Source organism: Oncorhynchus keta, chromosome 25 (genome assembly GCF_023373465.1).
Source record: "Oncorhynchus keta strain PuntledgeMale-10-30-2019 chromosome 25, Oket_V2, whole genome shotgun sequence".
NCBI classification, from domain to species: Eukaryota; Metazoa; Chordata; class Actinopteri; order Salmoniformes; family Salmonidae; genus Oncorhynchus; species Oncorhynchus keta.
Window position 1 is genome coordinate 39,528,458 of NC_068445.1, and position 18,620 is coordinate 39,547,077.

At 46.7% G+C, this 18,620-nt stretch overlaps 1 protein-coding gene across 3 annotated transcripts in view; it reads right to left on the reverse strand.

Annotated features, from left to right (window-relative positions):
• The window catches only part of LOC118377182 (amyloid-beta A4 precursor protein-binding family A member 1-like), a 179,278-nt gene extending 162,938 nt beyond the window's left edge, over window positions 1-16,340 (reverse strand). For all 3 annotated transcript variants that reach the window (XM_052479306.1, XM_052479307.1, XM_052479305.1), the window contains exon 1: window positions 16,226-16,340. The gene's annotated coding sequence lies outside the window, so the exon portion shown is untranslated. The remainder of the gene's footprint in view (window positions 1-16,225) is intronic.
• Between the last annotated feature and the right edge of the window lie 2,280 nt (window positions 16,341-18,620).

The following is an 18,620-nucleotide window of genomic DNA, read 5'->3' on the forward strand; positions in this document are numbered from 1 at the left end:
AGGCAGGGAGAGAGACAGGGATGGAGAGAGACAGGGATGGAGAGAGGCAGGCAGGGAGAGAGACAGGGATGGAGAGAGGCAGGCAGGGAGAGAGACAGGGATGGAGATAGGCAGGCAGGGAGAGAGACAGGGATGGAGATAGGCAGGCAGGGAGAGAGGCAGGCAGGGAGAGAGACAGGGATGGAGATAGGCAGGCAGGGAGAGAGACAGGGATGGAGAGAGGCAGGCAGGGAGAGAGACAGGGATGGAGAGAGACAGGGATGGAGATAGGCAGGCAGGGAGAGAGACAGGGATGGAGATAGGCAGGCAGGGAGAGAGACAGGGATGGAGAGAGGCAGGCAGGGAGAGAGACAGGGATGGAGAGAGACAGGGATGGAGAGAGACAGGGATGGAGAGAGACAGGGATGGAGATAGGCAGGCAGGGAGAGAGGCAGGCAGGGAGAGAGACAGGGATGGAGAGAGACAGGGATGGAGATAGGCAGGCAGGGAGAGAGACAGGGATGGAGAGAGACAGGGATGGAGAGAGACAGGGATGGAGAGAGACAGGGATGGAGAGAGACAGGGATGGAGAGAGACAGGGATGGAGATAGGCAGGCAGGGAGAGAGGCAGGCAGGGAGAGAGACAGGGATGGAGATAGGCAGGCAGGGAGAGAGACAGGGATGGAGAGAGACAGGGATGGAGAGAGACAGGGATGGAGAGAGACAGGGATGGAGAGAGACAGGGATGGAGAGAGACAGGGATGGAGATAGGCAGGCAGGGAGAGAGGCAGGCAGGGAGAGAGACAGGGATGGAGATAGGCAGGCAGGGAGAGAGACAGGGATGGAGAGAGACAGGGATGGAGAGAGACAGGCAGGGAGAGAGACAGGGATGGAGAGAGACAGGGATGGAGAGAGACAGGGATGGAGAGAGACAGGGATGGAGAGAGACAGGGATGGAGAGAGACAGGGATGGAGAGAGACAGGGATGGAGATAGGCAGGCAGGGAGAGAAGCAAGCAGGCAGGCAGGCAGAGGGAAGCAACGCTGGCAGCTCGATACACCCTGCTTAAACATTAATATAGGCCAAGCAGCTTCTTCCCAACATAATGTTACTAATGCAGTGAAGTGTAAACTCTGGAAATGACCAATAGAGTCAGGGAGAATAAATAGGATGACTGGAAATGACCCGTTTGATTACCATTCTGTCTCAATTATGCTTATTTTCATGAATAGCTGTGGTATTATCTTTTCTCCTTGTTTTATGTTTCATAAATGACTGAAATACAAAATAATGTCTAGTTGAGCGTCAACCTGTTTATTAATGGAAACAAACACAGCATACTGTATTGTGATAAACGTCATTTTCATAATTGTAACAGACTGTATCTGATTGTAATCTCCAAAACATCCTCTCGCCACTGAAGCCTAAATTAAAAAGGAGTTATTTATGTTCACTTGCTAGAGAGGAGTGTGGGTAGCAGAGAGGAGTGTGGGTAGCAGAGAGGAGTGTGGGTAGCAGAGAGGAGTGTGGGTAGCAGAGAGGAGTGTGGGTAGCAGAGAGCAGTGTGGGTAGCAGAGAGGAGTGTGGGTAGCAGAGAGGAGTGTGGGTAGCAGAGAGGAGTGTGGGTAGCAGAGAGGAGTGTGGGTAGCAGAGAGGAGTGTGGGTAGCAGAGAGGAGTGTGGGTAGCAGAGAGGAGTGTGGGTAGCAGAGAGGAGTGTGGGTAGCAGAGAGGAGTGTGGGTAGCAGAGAGGAGTGTGTGTAGCAGAGAGGAGTGTAGGTAGCAGAGAGGAGTGTAGGTAGCAGAGAGGAGTGTGGGTAGCAGAGAGGAGTGTGGGTAACTGAGAGGAGTGTGGGTAGCAGAGAGGAGTGTGGGTAGCAGAGAGGAGTGTGGGTAGCAGAGCAGACGTTGATGGTGAGTAAACACCTGCTCGAAACAATTCCATACTTTGTCAGCTGAGGTGACGAGACACTGACAGTAAGTAAAATCCCAAGCATTACAAGAGAGGCAGACGACCAGGCATTATGGTGAAAAATTACTCATTAAAAATGCCTCCTCCGACATTGGACAATTTAATTTTCAAACCCTCGAAAAAAAATTAATTATTAATTTAGTTGGCCACAGAACTTCAAATGGATCTAGAAGCTGTGTTTGTGTGTGTGTGTGTGTGTGTGTGTGTGTGTGTGTGTGTGTGTGTGTGTGTGTGTGTGTGTGTGTGTGTGTCTGTCCATCTCATGGATCAAATGAGATGGTTAATTAATTGAATTACTGTGTCAATTAACATGCTCATCTGGGCATCCCACTAAGACAGGGGTACTTACAGTTGAAGTCTGAAGTTTACATACACCTTAGCCAAATACATTTAAACTCAGTTTTTTTTTACAATTCCTGACATTTAATCCCAGTAAAAATTCCCAGTCTTAGGTCAGTTAAGATCACCACTTTATTTTAAGAATGTGAAATGTCAGAATAATAGCAGAGAGAATGATTTATTTCAGCTTTGTCATGTTCTGACCTTAGTTCCTTTGTTTTGTCTTTTGTTTTAGTATGGTCAGGGGGTGAGTTGGGTGGGTTGTCTATGTTAATTTGTCTATGATTTTCTATTTCTGTGTTCGGCCTGGTATGGTTCTCAATCAGAGGCAGCTGTCAATTGTTGTCCCTGATTGAGAACCATATTTAGGCAGCCTGTTTTCCGTTGTGTTTTGTGGTTGTTTCCTGTTTAGTGTTTGTTTCACGACTGTTAGTTTGTTTGTTGTTTTGTCTAGTGTTGCATATTTCATTAAATAATATGAACACTTACCACGCTGCACCTTGGTCCTCCTCTCCTTCCCCAGATGACAAGTGTTACAAGCTTTTATTTCTTAGATCACATTCCCAGTGGGTCAGAAGTTTACATACACTCAATTAGTATTTGGGAGCATTGCATTAAATTGTTTAACTTGGGTCAAACGTTTCGGGTAGACTTCCACAAGCTTCCCCCAATAAGTTGGGTGAATTTTGGCCCATTCCTCCTGACAGAGCTGGTGTAACTGAGTCAGGTTCGTAGGCCTCCTTGCTCACACACGCTTTTTCAGTTCTGTCCACAACTTTTCTATAGGATTGAAGTCAGGGCTTTGTGATGGCCACTCCAATACCTTTGTTGTCCTTAAGCCATGTTGTCACATACTTTGGAAGTGTGCTTGAGGTCATTGTCCATTTGGAAGACCCATTAACTTCCTGGCTGATGTCTTGAGATATATATCCAATATATCCACATCATTTTCCTGCTATTTATTTTGTTTAGTCTCCCCTGTCCCCCCCTGCAGCAAACCAGTCTGGCTTTTTTTTATGGTGGTTTTGGAGCAGTGGCTTCTTCCTTGCTGAGTGGTCTTTCAGGTTATGTCGATATAGGACTCGTTTTACTGTGGATATGGATACTTTCCTCCATCATCTTCACAAGGTCCTTTGCTGTTGTTCTGGGATGGACTTGCACTTTTGCACCAAAGTATGTTCATCTCTCGGAGACAGAATGCGTCTCCTTCCTGAGCGGTATGACGGCTGCATGGTACCATGGTGTTTATACTTGCGCGCTATCGTTTTGTACAGATGAACGTGGTACTTTCAGGCGTTTGGAAATTGCTCCCAAGGATGAACCAGACTTGTGGAGGTCTCCAATTTTTTCTGGGGTCTTGGCTGATTTCTCTTGATTTTCCCATGATGTCAAGCAAAGAGGCACTGAAGGTAGGCCTTAAAATACATCCACAGGTACACCTCGAATTGACTCAAATGATGTCGATTAGCCTATCAGAAGCTTCTAAATCCATGACATCATTTTCAGGAATTTTCCAAGCTGTTTAAAGGCACAGTCAACTTAGTGTATGTAAACTTCTGACACACTGGAATTGTGATACAGTGAATTATAAGTGAAATAATCTGTCTGTAAACAATTCTTGGAAAAATGACTTGTGTCATGCACAAAGTAGATGTCCTGACTGACTTGCCAAAACTATAGTTTGTTAACAAGATATTTGTGGAGTGGTTGAAAAACAAGTTTTAATGACTCCAACCTAAGTGTATGAAAACTTCTGACTTCAATCGTATGTACGATACTGAACAAAAATATAAACGCAACATGCAACAAGTTACAGTTCATATAAGGAAATCAGTCAATTGAAATAAATTCATTAGGCCCTAATCTATGGATTTCACATGACTGGAAATACAGATATGCATCTGTTGGTCACAGATACCTTAACAAAAAGGTGAGGGGCGTGGATCAGAAAACCAGTCAGTATCTGGTGTGGATCAGAAAACCAGTCAGTATCTGGTGTGGATCAGAAAACCAGTCAGTATCTGGTGTGGATCAGAGAACCAGTCAGTATCTGGTGTGGATCAGAGAACCAGTCAGTATCTGGTGTGGATCAGAGAACCAGTCAGTATCTGGTGTGGATCAGAGAACCAGTCAGTATCTGGTGGGACCATTTGCCTCATGCAGCACATCTCCTTCACATAGAGTTTATCAGGCTGTTGATTGTGGCCTGTTGAATGTTGTCCCACTTCTCTTCATTGGCTGTGTGAAGTTTCTGGATATTGGCGGGAACTGGAACACTATCGTACACATTGATCCAGAGCATTCCAAACATGCTCAATGGGTGACATGTCTGGTGAGTATGCAGGCCATGGAACTGAGACATTTTCAGATTCCAGGAATTGTGTACAGATCCTTGCGACATGGGGCCGTGCATTATTATGCTGAAACACGAGGTGATGGCGGCGGATGAATGGCACGACAATGGGCCTCAGGATCTCATCACGGTACCTCCTGTGCATTCAAAATGACATCGATAAAATGCAATTGTGTTCGTTGTCTGTAGCTTATGCCTGCCCATACCATAACCCCACCGCCACGCCACCATGGGACAGTCTGTTCACGACGTTGACATCAGCAAACCGCTCGCCCACACTATGCCATACACATGGTCTGCAGTTGTGAGGCTGGTTGGATGTACTGCAAAATTCTCTAAAATGATGTTGGAGGCGGCTTATGGTAGAGAAATTAACATTGAATGATCTGGCAACAGCTCTGGTGAACATTCCTACAGTCATCATGCCAATTGCACGATCACTCAAAACTTGAGACATAGGGTGAATGGGCAAGAAATAAAATATTTAAGTGCCTTTGAACATGGTATGGTAGTAGGTGCCAGGCGCACATGTTTGTGTCAAGAACTGCCACACAGCTGTGTTTTTCACACTCAACAGTTTCCTGTGTGTATCACGAATGTTCCACCACCAAAAGGACCCTGTGGGAAGCATTGGAGTCAACATGGGCCAGCATCCCTGTGGAACGCTTTCAACACCTTGTCGAGTCCATGACCCGACAAAATCGAGATTGTTCTGAGGGCAAAAGGGGGGAGTGCAAAGCAATATTAGGAAAATGTTCTTAATGTTTTGTCCTCTCAGTGCTTATACGAGCTGTAACATTGCTATTCACATCTTGTCACACTACTGGGCTGATTCTGGTTATGCAGGCCTGTACAGTACAGGCCATGTTGGCCCTACAGTGTGAATCTGACAAGGTTAGTTGCTACACTAAGCTATAGCTTCGTGTACTATCTTCATTACCCCGGGACTCTGCTGCTTGCGAGCACTGACTCAACACAATCCATCCCTAGGGAAGGAAGAGACTAGCTGAGAGAAACACATGACAATTACTTACCCGCTAGATCTAGAAGTTTTTTTTGTATATTGTGTGTGTGTGTGGAGAGTGATACTAGCCAACAAATGGTATATCGCTCAACATGCAGGTCAATAACACAGACATTTTCTTCTTAACACACACTCTGTCTGTCCTTGGAGAGAAGAGGAGACCTGGAAACCATTTCACAACTCTGATTTCCATCTCGGAGGTAGGAAGTAGGAGGGGGAGGAGAGATGGTAGGAGAAGGGAGGAGAGGTGGTAGGGGAGGAGGTAGGAGGGGCAGGAGAGGAGGTAGGAGGGGGAGGAGAGGAGGTAGGAGAAGGGAGGAGAGGTGGTAGGAGAAGGGAAGAGAGGTGGTAGGAGAAGGGAGGAGAGGTGGTAGGAGAAGGGAGGAGAGGTGGTAGGAGAGGAGGTAGGAGGGGCAGGAGAGGAGGTTGGAGGGGGAGGAGAGGAGGTAGTAGGGGGAGGAGAGGGAGGTAGTAGGGGGAGGAGAGGAGGTAGTAGGGGGAGGAGAGGAGGTAGTAGGGGGAGGAGAGGAGGGTAGGAGGGGGAGGAGAGGAGGTAGGAGGGAGAGGATAGGAGGTAGGAGAGGGGAGGAGAGGAGGTAGGAGAGGGGAGGAGAGGAGGTAGGAGAGGGGAGGAGAGGAGGTAGGAAGTAGGAGGTGAGATAGGAGGGGGGAAGGGGAGGAGAGGGCAGGAGGTAGGAAGTAGGAGGTGAGATAGGAGGGGGGAGGGGGAGGAGAGGAGGTAGGAGAGGAGGTAGAGCGGGGAGGAGGTAGGGGGAGGGGGAGGGGGAGGGGGAGGAGGTAGAACAGGGAGGAGGTAGGGGGAGATAGGAGGGGGAGGGGAGGAGAGGAGGTAGGAGAGGAGGTAGAACAGGGAGGAGGTAGGGGGGAGATAGGAGGGGGAGGAGAGGAAGTATGAGGAGAGGAGGTAGGAGAAGAGGAGGTATGAGGAGGTAGGAGGAGGGGAGGGAGGGGCAGGAGAGGAGGTGGGAGGGGAGGAGGGGAGGGAGGGGCAGGAGAGGAGGTAGGAGAGGGAGGAGAGGAGGTAGGAGAGGAGGTAGAACAGGGAGGAGGTAGGGGGGAGATAGGAGGGGGAGGAGAGGAAGTATGAGGAGAGGAGGTAGGAGGAGAGGAGCCAGGAGGAGAGGAGGTAGGAGGTATGAGGCGAGGAGGTATGAGGAGAGGAGGAAGGAGGAGAGGAGGTAGGAGGAGAGGAGGTAGGAGGAGAGGAGGTAGGAGGAGGTAGGAGGAGAGGAGGTAGGAGGTAGGAGGAGAGGAGGCAGGCTGCTGACGGACATGATAGGCTACATTACTTGATGGACCATTTCAAATTGTCTAGCTAATAACAGATCACGTCAATATGGCTAGTTATGAAGCTAACATTCAGGGGATAAACAAGATGGCTCTTTCCAAATAGTGTTTGATTTGCTTGTCATCTATAGTGGTGATGACAATAGTCTGACTGACAACTTTACCAGGACGAGGACTTGCTGATGTCAAGCTCTTTCCAAAAGCCTAATCTCTGATGAAGCAAGCTAACTGACATGTTTTTCTTCGCCAGCTACATGCCAAATGGATAGGCTACTCTCACGTATCTGATAGGCTACTCTCACGTATCTGATAGGCTACTCTCACGTATCTGATAGGCTACCCTCACGTATCTGATAGGCTACTCTCACGTATCTGATAGGCTACCCTCACGTATCTGATAGGCTACCCTCACGTATCTGATAGGCTACCCTCACGTATCTGATAGGCTACTCTCACGTATCTGATAGGCTACTCTCACGTATCTGATAGGCTACTCTCACGTATCTGATAGGCTACCCTCACGTATCTGATAGGCTACCCTCACGTATCTGATAGGCTACCCTCACGTATCTGATAGGCTACCCTCACGTATCTGATAGGCTACCCTCACGTATCTGATAGGCTACCCTCACGTATCTGATAGGCTACCCTCACGTATCTGATAGGCTACCCTCACATATCTGATAGGCTACCCTCACGTATCTGATAGGCTACCCTCACGTATCTGATAGGCTACCCTCACATATCTGATAGGCTACTCTCACGTATCTGATAGGCTACCCTCACATATCTGATAGGCTACCCTCACGTATCTGATAGGCTACCCTCACGTATCTGATAGGCTACCCTCACGTATCTGATAGGCTACCCTCACGTATCTGATAGGCTACCCTCACGTATCTGATAGGCTACCCTCACGTATCTGATAGGCTACCCTCACGTATCTGATAGGCTACCCTCACGTATCTGATAGGCTACCCTCACGTATCTGAAATTACATGATCAACTGATGTTTACTGAACATGAAAAGCATGCAGTTACTTCCTGTATAACTCTAATAGAGCTAAATGTGGAATACATCGGAGATGTGTAGTTCTGACTGCTCTTCAAGAGGTGATGATATTAAAACCAAATAGTTGTCAAATGTATTTAACAATCTCTTAAATAGCACATAGTTGTCAAGGGTTTTAGTGGAACTGGGGCCTCCTTACCCCCCAGCAGCCAAATCCAACGCTCTGCACCGAATTGTGACGTTTTATTGATAATGGCATATTCCCTCCCTCCCTCATTTTCTCTCCCTTCCCTCCCTCATTCTCTCTCCCCCCTCCCTCATTCTCTCTCCTCCATTCCTCATTCTCTCTCCTCCCTCCCTCATTCTCGCTCCTCCCTCCCTCATTCTCTCTCCTCCCTCCCTCCCTCATTCTCTCTCCTCCCTCCCTCACTCTCTCTCCTCCTCCCTCACTCTCTCTCCTCCTCCCTCCCTCATTCTCTCTCCTCCCTCCCTCTCTCATTCTCTCTCCTCCCTCCCTCTCTCATTCTCTCTCCTCCCGCCCTCCCTCATTCTCTCTCCTCCCGCCCTCCCTCATTCTCTCTCCTCCCGCCCTCCCTCATTCTCTCTCCTCCCTCCCTCTCTCATTCTCTCTCCTCCATCCCTCCCTCCCTCCTACCTCCATTCTCTCTCCTCCTTCCCTCCCTCCCTCCCTCCCTCATTCTCTCTCCTCCATCCATCCCTCCCTCATTCTCTCTCCCTCCATCATTATCTCTCCTCCCTCCCACTCTCTCTCCTCCCCCTCTCTATCCTCCTATCCTTTACTCATCTCTCTCCTCCCATCCTTTACTCATCTCTCTCCTCCCATCCTTTACTCATCTCTCTCCTCCCATCCTTTACTCATCTCTCTCCTCCCATCCTTTACTCATGTCTCTCAGCTCCTGTAGTGTTATTCCTCTTGACAACCTCCACCGCAGCAGGAAGGCTGCCATGTATAGCTACGTCTGCTGTCCAAACACATCTCATTCTGCCTGCTGTTCAACTAATAGCATCTCATTCGGCCTGCTGTTCAACCAATAACATCTCATTTGGCCTGCTGTCCAACTAATAGCATCTCATTTGGCCTGCTGTCCAACTAATAGCATCTCATTTGGCCTGCTGTCCAACCAATAACATCTCATTTGGCCTGCTGTCCAACTAATAGCATCTCATTTGGCCTGCTGTTCAACTAATAGCATCTCATTTGGCCTGCTGTCCAACTAATAGCATCTCATTTGGCCTGCTGTCCAACCAATAACATCTCATTTGGCCCGCTGTTCAACCAATAACATCCCATTTGGCCCGCTGTCCAACCAATAACATCCCATTTGGCCCGCTGTCCAACAATCACATCTCATTTGGCCTGCTGTCCAACAATAACATCTAATTTGGCCTGCTGTCCAACCAATCACATCTCATTTGGCCCGCTGTCCAACCAATCACATCCTATTCGGCCCGCTGTCCAACCAATAACATCTCATTTGGCCCGCTGTCCAACCAATCACATCTCATTTGGCCTGCTGTCCAACCAATAACATCTCATTTGGCCCGCTGTCCAACCAATAACATCCCATTTGGCCCGCTGTCCAACCAATCACATCTCATTTGGCCCGCTGTCCAACCAATAACATCTCATTTGGCCCGCTGTCCAACCAATAACATCTCATTTGGCCCGCTGTCCAACCAATCACATCTCATTTGGCCCGCTGTCCAACCAATCACATCTCATTCGGCCTGCTGTCCAACCAATCACATCTCATTTGGCCTGCTGTCCAACCAATAACATCTAATCCGGCCTGCTGTCCAACCAATAACATCTAATCCGGCCTGCTGTCCAACAATCACATCTCATTCGGCCTGCTGTCAAACCAATAACATCTAATCCGGCCTGCTGTCCAACCAATAACATCTCATTCGGCCCGCTGTCCAACCAATAACATCTAATCCGGCCTGCTGTTCAACCAATCACATCTCATTCGGCCTGCTGTTCAACCAATCACATCTCATTCGGCCTGCTGTTCAACCAATAACATCTCATTTGGCCTGCTGTCCAACCAATAACATCTCATTCGGCCTGCTGTCCAACCAATAACATCTAATCCGGCCTGCTGTCCAACAATCACATCTCATTCGGCCTGCTGTCCAACCAATAACATCTCATTCGGCCTGCTGTCCAACCAATAACATCTAATCCGGCCTGCTGTCCAACAATCACATCTCATTCGGCCCGCTGTCCAACCAATCACATCTCATTCGGCCTGCTGTCCAACCAATCACATCTAATCCGGCCTGCTGTCCAACCAATCACATCTCATTCGGCCTGCTGTCCAACCAATAACATCTCATTCGGCCTGCTGTTCAACCAATAACATCTCATTTGGCCCGCTGTCCAACCAATCACATCTTATTTGGCCCGCTGTCCAACCAATCACATCTCATTTGGCCCTCCAACCAATCCATCCCATTTGGCCCGCTGTCCAACCAATCACATCCCATTTGGCCCTCCTCCAACCAATCACATCTCATTTGGCCCGCTGTCAACCAATCCATCCCATTTCCCGCTGTCCTCCAATCACATCTCATTTGGCCCGCTGTCCAACCCATCTCATTTGGCCATCTCTCAACCAATCCATCTCATTTGGCCATCTCTGTCCCCAATCACATCTCATTTGGCCCCTGTCCCAACCAATCACATCTCATTTGGCCTGCTGTCCAACAATCACATCTCATTCGGCCTGCTGTCCAACCAAATCACATCTCATTTGGCCTGCTGTCCAACCAATAACATCTAATTCCTGCTGTCCAACCAATAACATCTAATCCGCCTGCTGTCCAACAATCACATCTCATTTGGCCTGCTGTCCAACCAATAACATCTCATTCGGCCTGCTGTCCAACCAATAACATCTAATCCGGCCTGCTGTCCAACAATCACATCTCATTTGGCCTGCTGTCCAACCAATAACATCTCATTGGCCTGCTGTCCAACCAATAACATCTAATCCGGCCTGCTGTCCAACAATCACATCTCATTCGGCCTGCTGTTCAACCAATCACATCTCATTCGGCCTGCTGTTCAACCAATCGCATCTCATTCGGCCCGCTGTCCAACCAATCACATCTCATTCGGCCTGCTGTCCAACCAATCACATCTAATCCGGCCTGCTGTCCAACCAATCACATCTCATTCGGCCTGCTGTCCAACCAATAACATCTAATCCGGCCTGCTGTTCAACCAATCACATCCCATTCGGCCTGCTGTTCAACCAATCACATCTCATTCGGCCTGCTGTCCAACAATCACATCTCATTCGACCTGCTGTCCAACAATCACATCTCATTCGACCTGCTGTCCAACAATCACATCTCATTCGGCCTGCTGTCCAGCAATCACATCTCATTCGACCTGCTGTCCAACAATCACATCTCATTCGGCCTGCTGTCCAGCAATCACATCTCCTTCGGCCTGCAGTACAACCAATAACATCTAATTCAGCCTGCTGTTCAACCAATCACATCTCCTTCGGCCTGCAGTACAACCAATAACATCTCATTCGGCCTACTGTTCAACCAATAACATCTCATTCGACCTACTGTCCAACCAATCACATCTCATTCAGCCTGCTGTTCAACCAATCACATCTCATTCGGCCTGCTGTTCAACCAATCACATCTCATTCGACCTACTGTCCAACCAATAACATCTCATTTGGCCTGCTGTTCAACCAATAACATCTAATTCAGCCTGCTGTCCAACCAATCACATCTAATCCGGCCTGCTGTCCAACCAATCACATCTCATTCGGCCTGCTGTCCAACCAATAACATCTCATTCGGCCTGCTGTTCAACCAATAACATCTCATTTGGCCCGCTGTCCAACCAATCACATCTCATTTGGCCCGCTGTCCAACCAATCACATCTCATTTGGCCCGCTGTCCAACCAATCACATCCCATTTGGCCCGCTGTCCAACCAATCACATCCCATTTGGCCCGCTGTCCAACCAATCACATCTCATTTGGCCCGCTGTCCAACCAATCACATCCCATTTGGCCCGCTGTCCAACCAATCACATCTCATTTGGCCCGCTGTCCAACCAATCACATCTCATTTGGCCCGCTGTCCAACCAATCACATCTCATTTGGCCTGCTGTCCAACAATCACATCTCATTCGGCCTGCTGTCCAACCAAATCACATCTCATTTGGCCTGCTGTCCAACCAATAACATCTAATCCGGCCTGCTGTCCAACCAATAACATCTAATCCGGCCTGCTGTCCAACAATCACATCTCATTTGGCCTGCTGTCCAACCAATAACATCTCATTCGGCCTGCTGTCCAACCAATAACATCTAATCCGGCCTGCTGTCCAACAATCACATCTCATTCGGCCTGCTGTCCAACCAATAACATCTCATTCGGCCTGCTGTCCAACCAATAACATCTAATCCGGCCTGCTGTCCAACAATCACATCTCATTCGGCCTGCTGTTCAACCAATCACATTTCATTCGGCCTGCTATTGAACCAATCGCATCTCATTCGGCCCGCTGTCCAACCAATCACATCTCATTCGGCCTGCTGTCCAACCAATCACATCTAATCCGGCCTGCTGTCCAACCAATCACATCTCATTCGGCCTGCTGTCCAACCAACAACATCTAATCCGGCCTGCTGTTCAACCAATCACATCCCATTCGGCCTTCTGTTCAACCAATCACATCTCATTCGGCCTGCTGTCCAACAATCACATCTCATTCGACCTGCTGTCCAACAATCACATCTCATTCGACCTGCTGTCCAACAATCACATCTCATTCGGCCTGCTGTCCAGCAATCACATCTCATTCGGCCTGCTGTTCAACCAATCACATCTCCTTCGGCCTGCAGTACAACCAATAACATCTAATTCAGCCTGCTGTTCAACCAATCACATCTCCTTCGGCCTGCAGTACAACCAATAACATCTCATTCGGCCTACTGTTCAACCAATAACATCTCATTCGACCTACTGTCCAACCAATCACATCTCATTCAGCCTGCTGTTCAACCAATCACATCTCATTCGGCCTGCTGTTCAACCAATCACATCTCATTCGACCTACTGTCCAACCAATAACATCTCATTTGGCCTGCTGTTCAACCAATAACATCTAATTCAGCCTGCTGTTCAACCAATCACATCTCATTCGACCTACTGTTCAACCAATCACATCCCATTCGGCCTGCTGTTCAACCAATCACATCTCATTTGGCCTGCTGTTCAACCAATCACATCTCATTTGGCCTGCTGTTCAACCAATCACATCTCATTTGGCCTGCTGTCCAACAATCACGTCTCATTCTGAAACAGGGACAACGTGTCTCATTTGAAAAAGCTCAGCAGCAGTTTGTAGCTGTAGGTTGCCAATATGAAGGGCTGGAGAGATGAGGGGACAAGCAATCAATGGCTGACATGTTGAGAGGCAGGCCAAGGCAATCAGGGTTGGGGGAGAAGAGGAGAGACACACACACAGAGAAAGCTTTCAGAAATCCAATGCACGCGGAGTAAACCGTAACAGTCAATGACAACCACACATGTCTTGATTTACCCCACTTTGACATCATCAAATACAGTACAGCACTAACACACCTGATTCAACGAATCACCAAAACCTTGATTACGGAATCAGGAATGTCAGTCGGTGCAGGTCTGGAACAAAAGCCTTGCACGCCCTGCAGCTAGCTCTCCAGGACCAGGTTTTATGACCACTGGGCTAAACCCCATTTCAGTTCAATATCTGCCCTGGCTGTTTATGTTCATTGCCATGGTGATCAACCCTTTTATTAAGCATTTACACAGTTTACTGGCCCAACAAGGAAGGAGGATCAAGAATTCTGTTCGATCCTATTACAGCATTAGTATTCAAACCTATTACAGCATCAGTATTCATTCCTATTACAGCATTAGTATTCCATCCTATTACAGCATTAGTATTCCATCCTATTACAGCATTAGTATTCCATCCTATTACAGCATTAGTATTCCATCCTATTACAGCATTAGTATTCAATCCTATTACAGCATTAGTATTCATTCCTATTACAGCATTAGTATTCAATCCTATTACAGCATTAGTATTCCATCCTATTACAGCATTAGTATTCCATCCTATTACAGCATTAGTATTCAACCCTATTACAGCATTAGTATTCATTCCTATTACAGCATTAGTATTCAATCCTATTACAGCATTAGTATTCCATCCTATTACAGCATTAGTATTCAACCCTATTACAGCATTAGTATTCAACCCTATTACAGCATTAGTATTCCATCCTATTACAGCATTAGTATTCCATCCTATTACAGCATTAGTATCCAACCCTATTACAGCATTAGTATTCCATCCTATTACAGCATTAGTATTCCATCCTATTACAGCATTAGTATTCCATCCTATTACAGCATTAGTATTCCATCCTATTACAGCATTAGTATTCCATCCTATTACAGCATTAGTATTCCATCCTATTACAGCATTAGTATTAGCGGTCATATAGCCTCTCTGTCCCGGACTGCACAGCTGTGTTTGAATACCAATAGCCCAAACAAACACATACTAGCTCATCTCAATGACTATAGGATTAATTGTGGGAAAGTAAGATTTATTTAGCAACACTACAGTATCTGTGGCATAAACATTATGTACAGTAACAAACAGCAGGATAACGTAACATGAATGGCACGTGACACACAGCATTCATCTCTATATCCATTTGGATGGGTTTGACTAGGCTACTGTCATCACATCAAACCTGTTTTGACACAATCCTCTCGTGTAGCCTATATCACGCTGCGATATGAGCATCAATTTATAAACGCAATAAGATTTTGCCTACAATAAAACTATTATTCAATGGCTTAGTCTGTTCTTTATTATATTTATATTTGACATTGCCAAGATCTTGCGAAGGATTAAAAAGCACGACCGTCCATTCGCCAATCAATCGATACCCATATAGACATGCCTGTATGATACAGGCTGGGTACATCTTCTCTGCTGCACCGCAGCAACATCGGTCGGATGTCAGAGGTGTGCCGCAACAAGATGTGCTGGACGAAACACACAAACCGAGAGCTCTGAGTTGGGAAAACCCCAAAAGACAACTCCGAAAACCCAAAACATTTACGTAAAATATTTCAACCTTAATAAGGTCGCTTGTTTTCATCCCCTTGCCACCTGCTCCGAAACCTACAAGCCGAGGGGACAATTGGGACGAATATTTGTCAGGAAGGCAAAATATGAAGCACATACGGCGCTTGCGTATTCCGGGTCGGTGCCGCCATTCATCAGCTCACAGACCGTAGCGCACTACTGAGCAAGAACACCGACCGAGCCCCGGTCCCCGTGGAGGCAGCTGCGGCAGCAACAATTATCCCAGGGACACTCGTCGTAATGAATGCTCACTTGTTACAGAAGCCAAGCTGCGTGTCTGCAAACAGGATGAATCAGCCCAGAGTCGACCAGAGCCCCGCCATATCAATAGGACTGATATGGGGAGGTTTAGGAGGGGCTGCCCTGGGGAAAAAAACAACTCGTTGCCATCAAGTTACGAGATGGAGCATATCCCATGGCACCTGAAGCAAAGCCAACGTGTTATAGCCGAACTGTCATGCAGACACTTATGATCTGTATTGATAAACAGAGAATAGAATCACAACGAATGCACTTGGTGCGCAACTCAAAGCATCATCTCCGCAATAACTTCACTATGTTTAATCTCCTTGAAAGTTAGAAAATAATCTCGTCCGTAAATCAATTGTTATATTTTATTCTATGTACTATTTTCTGTTGTTGTAAAATGATCGATTCCGATCAATGCGTTCTGGACACCTGCCAATGATCGGGCCCAGAACAGATTCTAGAATATATTCTATCCCCCGCATAGAACGTTTCATGTTATTTAATGTCATGTTTTCCTTCCGATACATTCCAACTAACTATTTTTCTATTTCTTATCTGGAACAGCATAATCTCCTGCTGGCCATGACAAACTCAGCAGCAAGATCACAGACTTGGTTGTCCTGGCCCCTCCTCAAGTGGCATTCGATTAGAGTCTATCTCTGCTACTGTTCGTTCAACAAAACACTCGTAGAAAAGTGGCTCCTTGTTCATAACACCATAATATAGCATGAACGCGCAGCGGTGCGTTCAAAAGCAATCAACGCAATTCATCTCACCTCAGGTGTTTCAATATCGGTGTTTCTACTAGAGTGCGGTGAGTCTTCCATGCAATTCCACCGTCTGTCGTTTCGTTCCCCACCTCTCCCTCTCGCTCTACCCGGCTGGGCTAGTCAGCTGTCGGTTGGTCTGTGTGTGCTGTGCGCGCGCTGCCTCAGCCCTTCCTTCCTAGCCACCGGGCGTGACATCAGAGGGGGATTACAAACAATGCCTGCAAAAAAAATCTTGAAATGGGGGGGGATTGTATCCAGCACTGGCCGGCTGCTCCAGCTGTCTTGAACGGGTTCTATTGTCTTCAACTCGACTTCACACATAAAATCCTTAGTCTGTTTAATCTATCCATGCTATTCTGCATGCCAGTTCAATTTGACCCCATTCTTCTTATAGACTAACCTCTCTATATCCATGTCATTTCTGTACTAAATTATAGGGAAACAATGGGATTCCTTTTATCATTGGGATAAAGTACTTATGTAAAAGTACTTTAAAGTACTACTTACAGTTGAAGTCAGAAGTTTACATACACCTGAGTTTAATACGTGTAGAGTCTATCTCTGCTACTGTTCGCTATACAAAACACTCTTATAGAAAAGTGTCTCCTTGTTCATAACACCATAATATAGCATGCACGCGCAGCGGTGCGTTCATCTCACCTCACGCGATCAGATTCGATCATTTCAGAACAATTGATCTACGGACAAGATTATTTTCTGAGTTTAATACATTTAAACTCAGTTTTTTCACAATTCCCGACATTTAATCCAAGTAAAAATGCCCTGTCTTAGTTAGGATCACCACACTTACCACGCTGCACCTTGGTCCTCCTTCTCCTTCCCCAGATGACAAGTGTTACAAGCTTTTATTTCTTTCATCACATTCCCAGTGGGTCAGAAGTTTACACACACTCAATTAGTATTTGGTAGCATTGCCTTTAAAATGTTTAACTTGGGTCAAACGTTTCTGGTAGCCTACCACAAGCTTCCCACAATGAGTTGGGTGAATTGTGTCCCATTCCTCCTGACAGAGCTGGTGTAACTTTGTTGTCCTTAAGCCATTTTGCCACAACTTTGGAAGTATGCTTGGGGTCAATGTCCATTTGGAAGACCCATCCTGACTGATGTCTTGAGATGTTGGTTCAATATATCCACATAATATTCCTTCCTTATGAAGCCATCTATTTTGTGAAGTGCACCAGTCCCTCCTGCAGAAAAGAACCCCCACAACATGATGCTGCTACCCCTGTGCTTCACGGTTGGGATGGTGTTCTTCAGCCTGCAAGCCTCCCCCTTTTTCCTCCAAACAAAACGATGGTCATTCTGGCCAAACAGTTCTTTTTTTGTTTCATCAGACCAGAGGACATTTTTCCAAAAAGTACAATCTTTTTCTGAGGTCTTGGCTGATTTCTTTTGATTTTCCCATGACATTAAGCGAAGAGGCACTACGTTTGAAGATAGGCCTTAAAATACATCCACAGGTACACCTCCTATTGACTCAAATTATGTCAATTTGCCCATCAGAAGCTTATAAAGCCATGACATCATTTTCTGGAATTTTCCAATCTGTTTAAAGGCACAGTCAACTTAGTGTATGTAACTTCTGACCCACTGGAATTGTGATACAGTGAATTATAAGTGAAATAATCTGTCTGTAAACAATTGTTGGAAAAATGACTTGTGTCATGCACAAAGTAGATGTCCTGACTTGACAAAACTATAGTTTGTTAACAAGAAATGTGTGGAGTGGTTGAAAAACAAGTTTTAATGACTCCAACTTAAGTGTATGCAAACTTCTGACTTCAACTGTAAGTTGTTTTTGGGGGTATCTGTACTGTACTTTACAATTTAGATTTTTGACAACTAAAATATTGACTTGACGATATTCCTAAAGAAATTAATGCTCCATATATTTTACCTTACACACAAAAATAGTTGTTTTCAATGCTTAACAGGACAGGATCTTATCAAGAGATCCATGGTCATCCCTACTGCCTCTGACCTGGCAGACTCACTAAACATCCCTGGTCATCCCTACTGCCTCTGATCTGGCAGACTCACTAAACAGAGAATATCCCTGGTCAGCCCTACTGCCTCTGACCTGGCAGAATCACAAAACAGAGAACATCCATGGTCATCCCTACTGCCTCTGACCTGGCAGACTCACTAAACATCCCTGGTCATCCCGACTGCCTCTGACCTGGCAGACTCACGAAACATCCCTGGTCATCCCTACTGCCTCTGACCTGGCAGACTCACTAAACAGAGAACATTCATGGTCATCCCTACTGCCTCTGACCTGGCACACTCACGAAACAGAGAACATCCCTGGTCATCCCTACTGCCTCTGACCTGGCAGACTCACTAAACAGAGAACATCCCTGGTAATCCCTACTGCCTC